A 7,500-nucleotide genomic window follows, 5' to 3' on the forward strand; every position below is an offset into this window, starting at 1 on the left:
GTGGAGAGGAGAGGAGAGGAGAGGAGAGGAGAGGAGAGGAGAGGAGAGGAGAGGAAAATGGTGATTAGTTATGACATATACGTATACTTTGTGACAGTTCACAGCTCAGGTACTAAGTTTAGTCTCTCTTTTTCTCCCTTCATCACTCACCAGGTAGAGGTCTTAACCTCTTTGATCTCTAGGGGCGCTATTTCATTTTTGGATAAAAAACATTCCCGTTTTAAGCGTGATATTTTGTCACGAAAAGATGCTCGACTATGCATATTCTTGACAGTTTTTGAAAGAAAACACTCTGAAGTTTCAGAATCTGCAAAGATATTGTCTGTAAGTGCCCCAGAACTAATTCTACAGGCGAAACCAAGATGATGCATCAACCAGGAAATGAGCAGAATTTCTGAAGCTCTGTTTTCCATTGTCTCCTTATATGGCTGTGATTGCGCAAGGAATGAGCCTACACTTTCTGTCGTTCCCCCAAAGTGTTAGCAGCATTGTGACGTATTTGTAGGCATATCATTGGAAGATTGACCATAAGAGACTACATTTTCCAAGTGTCCGCCTGGTGTCCCTGCGTCGAAATTGGAGCGTAAAGCCAGGTGCAATTATTTTTCCATTTGAGAGCAAGGAGAAACCAGGCTTCCACGAAGGATATATCATTGAAGAGATATGTGGAAAAACACCTTGAGGATTGATTCTAAACCACGTTTGCCATGTTTCAGTCGATATTATGGAGTTAATTTGGAAAAAAGTTTGCGTTTTGAGGGCTGAATTTTCGTTTTTTTTTTTTTTTTTTTGGTAGCCAAATGTGATGTACAAAACGGAGCTATTTCTAATACACAAAGAATCTTTTTGGAAAAACGGAGCATCTGCTATCTAACTGAGAGTCTCCTCATTGAAAACATCAGAAGTTCTTCAAAGGTAAGTTATTTTATTTGAAGGCTTTACTTGTTTTTGTGATAGTTGCCTGCTAAATGCTAACGCTAATGCTAACGCTAATGCTAACGCTAAATGCTACGCTAGCTAGCTACTGTTACACAAATGATTGTTTTCCTATGGTTGAAAAGCATATTTTGAAAATCTGAGATGACAGTGTTGTTAACAAAAGGTTAAGCTTGAGAGCTAGCATATTTATTTAATTTCATTTGCGATTTTCATGAATAGTTAACGTTGCGTTATGGTAATGAGCTTAGGTCTATAAATAGAATCCCGGATCCGGGTTTGGTCGTCGCAACAGGTTAAAGAGCCCGGGTGGACCAGAAATGGACCCGATATGGACCCGATATGACCCCAATATGGACCCGATATGACCCCGATATGGACCCCAATATGGACCCGATATGGACCCCGATATGACCCCGATATGGACCCCAATATGGACCCCAATATGGACCCAATATGGACCCCGATATGACCTCGATATGGAGCCGACATGGACCCCGATATGGACCCCAATATGGACCCGACATGGACACCGATATGACCCCGATATGGAGCCGATATGGACCCCGATATGACCCCGATATGGATCGCGATATGGAACACGATATGGACCCCGATATGGAACCCGATATGGACCCCGGTATAACCCCGATATGGACCCAATATGACACCGATATGGAACCTGATATGGAACCCGATATGACCCCGATATGGAACCCGATATGGACCCCGATATGGAACCCGATATGGACCCCGGTATAACCCCGATATGGACCCAATATGACACCGATATGGAACCTGATATGGAACCCGATATGACCCCGATATGGACACGATATGGGACCCGATATGACACCGATATAACCCCAATATGGAACCTGATATGGAACCCGATATGACCCCGACATGGACCCGATATGGGACCCGATATGGGACCCGATATGACACCGATATAACCCCAATATGGAACCTGATATGGAACCCGATATGACCCCGATATGGAACCCGATATGACCCCGATATGGAAACCAATATGGACCCCGATATGGGGCTGATATGGACCCCGATATGGAGCCGGTATGGAACCCGATATGAACCCGATATAACCCGATATGGAACCTGATATGGAACCCGATATGGACCCGATATGGACCCGATATGGACCCGATATGGATTCCAATATGGAACCTGATATGGAACCCGATATGACCCCGATATGGACCCGATATGGGACCCGATATGGGACCCCGATATAACCCCAATATGGAACCTGATATGGAACCCGATATGACCCCGATATGGAACCCGATATGACCCCGATATGGAAACCGATATGGACCCCGATATGGGGCCGATATGGACCCCGATATGGAGCCGGTATGGAACCCGATATGAACCCGATATAACCCGATATGGAACCTGATATGGAACCCGATATGGACCCGATATGGACCCGATATGGATTCCAATAAGGAACCTGATATGGAACCCGATATGGAACCCGATATGACCCCGATATGGAACCCGATATGACCCCGATATGGAAACCGATATGGACCCCGATATGGGGCCGATATGGAGCCGATATGGACCCGATATGACCCCGATATGGACCCGATATGACCCCGATATGGACCCCGATATGGACCCGATATGGACCCCAAATTGGGAACCCGATATGGAACCCGATATGAACCCCGATATGACCCCGATATGGAGCCGGTATGGACCCGATATGGACCCGATATGGATTCCAATATGGAACCTGATATGGAACCCGATATGACCCCAATATGGAACCCGATATGGAAACCGATATGGACCCCGATATGGGTCCGATATGGACCCGATATGACCCCGATATGGACCCGATATGACCCCGATATGGACCCCGATATGGACCCGATATGGACCCCAATATGGACCCCGATATGGAACCCGATATGAACCCGATATAACCCGATATGGAACCTGATATGGAACCCGATATGGACCCGATATGGACGCGATATGGATTCCAATATGGAACCTGATATGGAACCCGATATGGAACCCGATATGACCCCGATATGGAACCCGATATGACCCCGATATGGACCCGATATGACCCCGATATGGACCCCGATATGGACCCGATATGGACCCCAAATTGGGAACCCGATATGGAACCCGATATGAACCCCGATATGACCCCGATATGGAGCCGGTATGGACCCGATATGGACCCGATATGGATTCCAATATGGAACCAGATATGGAACCCGATATGACCCCAATATGGAACCCGATATGGAAACCGATATGGACCCCGATATGGGGCCGATATGGACCCGATATGACCCCGATATGGACCCGATATGACCCCGATATGGACCCCGATATGGACCCGATATGGACCCCAATATGGACCCCGATATGGAACCCGATATGAACCCGATATAACCCGATATGGAACCTGATATGGAACCCGATATGGACCCGATATGGACCCGATATGGATTCCAATATGGAACCTGATATGGAACCCGATATGGAACCCGATATGACCTCGATATGGAACCCGATATGACCCCGATATGGAAACCGATATGGACCCCGATATGGGGCCGATATGGAGCCGATATGGACCCGATATGACCCCGATATGGACCCGATATGACCCCGATATGGACCCCGATATGGACCCGATATGGACCCCAAATTGGGAACCCGATATGGAACCCGATATGAACCCCGATATGACCCCGATATGGAGCCGGTATGGAACCCGATATGAACCCGATATAACCCGATATGGAACCTGATATGGAACCCGATATGGACCCGATATGGACCCGATATGGATTCCAATATGGAACCTGATATGGAACCCGATATGACCCCAATATGGAACCCGATATGGAAACCGATATGGACCCCGATATGGGGCCGATATGGACCCGATATGACCCCGATATGGACCCGATATGACCCCGATATGGACCCCGATATGGACCCGATATGGACCCCAATATGGACCCCGATATGGAACCCGATATGAACCCCGATATGACCCCGATATGGACCCCGATATGAACCCCGATATGGACCCCGATATGGAACTGGTAATGACCTGAGAACTGAGACCAGATTAGGGGTAATTTTTCACCTGAAACCCCCAGATTAATGAATTAGATGAACTTGTATTTGTAAAATGTTTTAAACTAGTAATATGTCGATATTTAGCTAATAATAATATAGCATAGCTTTGATTTCAACCCTGTCTGAAATGCCAAAGGTTTTGACTGTTTGGAACTCTATGGAGGAGAGCTGCTCTTCTCCTGTTCTGACCAGTGTGGCTATCAAAATTCGATTGCTGTCCTTGTTATGAAATTACAACTTTACCCTGTTTGTGTAAAAATGAACAAAGGCACTCTGTTTAAAGCAAAACGACTAAAACCATGTGTGATCTCGCTCTCCGTAGCCGACTATGACTAAGACCTTTAAACAGGCTAACATTCACAAGGCCGCAGGGTCAGACGGATTACCAGGATACGCAGTCAGAAAATGAGCTGACCAGCTGTCAAGTTTCTTCACTGAGTTGTTCAACCTATCTCTGGCCCAGTCTGTAATACCAACATGTTTCATGCAGACCACCATAGTCCCTGTGCCCAGCTTTGAAAGGCTGGTCATGGCTCACATCAACACTATCAACACCATTATCCCAGAAACCCTAGACCCACTCCAATTTTGCATATGTATGTAGCATACTACTAAGAGATCCACAGATGATGCAATCTCTATTGCACTCCACACTGCCCTTTCCCACCTGGACAAAAGGAACACTTATGTGAGACTAAGCTAAGGACCCAGGGACTGAACACCTCCCTCTGCAACTGGATCCTGGACTTCCTGACGGGCCGCCCCCAGGTGGTAAGGGTAGGTAACAACACATCCGCCACGCTGATCCTCAACACAGGGGCCACTCAGGGGTGCATACTCAGTCCTCTCCTGTACTCCCTGTTCACCAATGACTGCATGGCCAAGCACGACTCCAACACCATCATTAAATTTGCAGACGACACAACAGTGGTAGGCCTGATCACCGACAATGGTGAGACAGCCTAAGGGAGGTCAGAGACCTGGCCATGTGGTGCAAGGACAACAACCTCTCCCTTAAAGTGATCAAGACAAAGGAGATGATTGTGGACTACAGGAAAAGGAGGACCGAGCACGCCCCCATTCTCATCAACGGGGCTGTAGTGGAGCAGGTTGAGAGCTTCAAGTTCCTTGGTGTCCACATCAACAACAAACTAACATGGTCCAAACACACCAAGACAGTCGTGAAGAGGGCGCGACAAAGCCTATTCCCCCTCAGGAAACTGAAAAGATTTGGCATGGGTCCTGAGATCCTCAAAACGTTCTACAGCTGCACCATCGAGAGCATCCTGACTGGTTGCATCATCGACTGGTATGGCAAATGCTCGGCCTCCGACCGCAATGCACTACAGAGGGTAGTGCGTACAGCCCAGTACATCACCGGGGCCAAGCTTCCTGCCTTCCAGGACCTCTACACCAGGCAGTGTCAGAGGAAGGCCCTAAAAATTGTTAAAGACTCCAGCCACCCTAGTCATAGACTGCTCTCTCTGCTAACGCACAGCAAGAAGTACCGGAGTGCCAAGTCTAGGTCCAAGAGGCTTCTAAACAGCTTCTACCCCCAAGCCTTAAGACTACTGAACAGCTAATCAAATGGCTACGCAGACTATTATCATTGCCCCCCCCAAATAAAATGTGATTTGATTTGATTTACAGTCTTAGTTCAACAAGCTGCTGCCATTCATTCACAGAAGATCATAGGTATTGTAATATATCATAGTATATATATTATATCAAGCATTAGTGAACCAGCAGGATGTTACATCGGCGGTTCGTAATGTTTGAATAGATTTTCGGACTGATTCATGTTACATTTTCAGTCAAATGAAATGCAATTTGTCACGTGCTTCGTAAACAACAGGTGTTTACTATGAGTGTTTACTATGACTATGAGTGTTTACTATGACTATGATGTAGACTATGAGTGTTTACTATGAGTATTTACTATGAGTGTTTACTATGACTATGAGTGTTTACTATGACTATGATGTAGACTATGAGTGTTTACTATGAGTATTTACTATGAGTGTTTACTATGACTATGAGTGTTTACTATGACTATGGTGTAGACTAAGTGTGTTTACTATGAGTGTTTACTATGACTATGAGTGTTTACTATGACTATGGTGTAGACTAAGTGTGTTTACTATGAGTGTTTACTATGACTATGAGTGTTTACTATGAGTGTTTACTATGAGTGTTTACTATGACTATGGTGTAGACTATGAGTGTTTACTATGAGTGTTTACTATGACTATGAGTGTTTACTATGACTATGATGTAGACTAAGAGTGTTTACTATGAGTATTTACTATGAGTGTTTACTATGACTATGCTGTAGACTATGAGTGTTTACTATGAGTGTTTACTATGACTATGAGTGTTTACTATGACTATGATGTAGACTATGAGTGTTTACTATGACTATGGTGTAGACTATGAGTGTTTACTATGAGTGTTTACTATGACTATGGTGTAGACTATGAGTGTTTACTATGAGTGTTTACTATGACTATGAGTGTTTACTATGACTATGATGTAGACTAAGAGTGTTTACTATGAGTGTTTACTATGACTATGGTGTAGACTAAGTGTGTTTACTATGAGTGTTTACTATGACTATGAGTGTTTACTATGACTATGGTGTAGACTAAGTGTGTTTACTATGAGTGTTTACTATGACTATGAGTGTTTACTATGAGTGTTTACTATGAGTGTTTACTATGACTATGGTGTAGACTATGAGTGTTTACTATGAGTGTTTACTATGACTATGAGTGTTTACTATGACTATGATGTAGACTAAGAGTGTTTACTATGAGTATTTACTATGAGTGTTTACTATGACTATGCTGTAGACTATGAGTGTTTACTATGAGTGTTTACTATGACTATGAGTGTTTACTATGACTATGATGTAGACTATGAGTGTTTACTATGACTATGAGTGTTTACTATGACTATGGTGTAGACTATGAGTGTTTACTATGAGTGTTTACTATGACTATGGTGTAGACTATGAGTGTTTACTATGAGTGTTTACTATGACTATGCTGTAGACTATGAGTGAAATGCTTCCTTACAGACAATACCGAGCGAAACAGAAAAATAATAACACAAGGAATAAATACACAATGAGTAAAAATAACATGGTTAAATAACCCTAACCCTAATATCCCTAACAAACACACACAGCTTCATCTGTAAAGCAGATCCTCATTCTTTGCTTTAGCTTGGCTTATCTAAATCTAGTGGCATGTCTCAGTGACACACAGTGACATTTGTTAGAGACAACCTTTAAACTATTAGACTGATGAAAGTCAGCTGAGACTAAGAGATAAGGAGAGAGGGAGAGAGGGAGGGAGAGAGAGGAAGAGAGAGAGCGAGAAAGAGGGAGAGGGGGAGAGAGGGAGGGAGAGAGGAAGAGAG

General features: G+C 44.4%; 1 protein-coding gene across 1 annotated transcript in view; it reads right to left on the reverse strand.

The window, feature by feature from the left end:
- Positions 1-7,500, reverse strand: part of LOC139387949 (furry homolog b (Drosophila)) — a 163,647-nt gene that overhangs the window by 103,615 nt on the left and 52,532 nt on the right. The gene's annotated exons all lie outside the window — the stretch shown is intronic.

This window comes from Oncorhynchus clarkii, chromosome 29, assembly GCF_045791955.1.
Source record: "Oncorhynchus clarkii lewisi isolate Uvic-CL-2024 chromosome 29, UVic_Ocla_1.0, whole genome shotgun sequence".
NCBI lineage: Eukaryota > Metazoa > Chordata > Actinopteri > Salmoniformes > Salmonidae > Oncorhynchus > Oncorhynchus clarkii.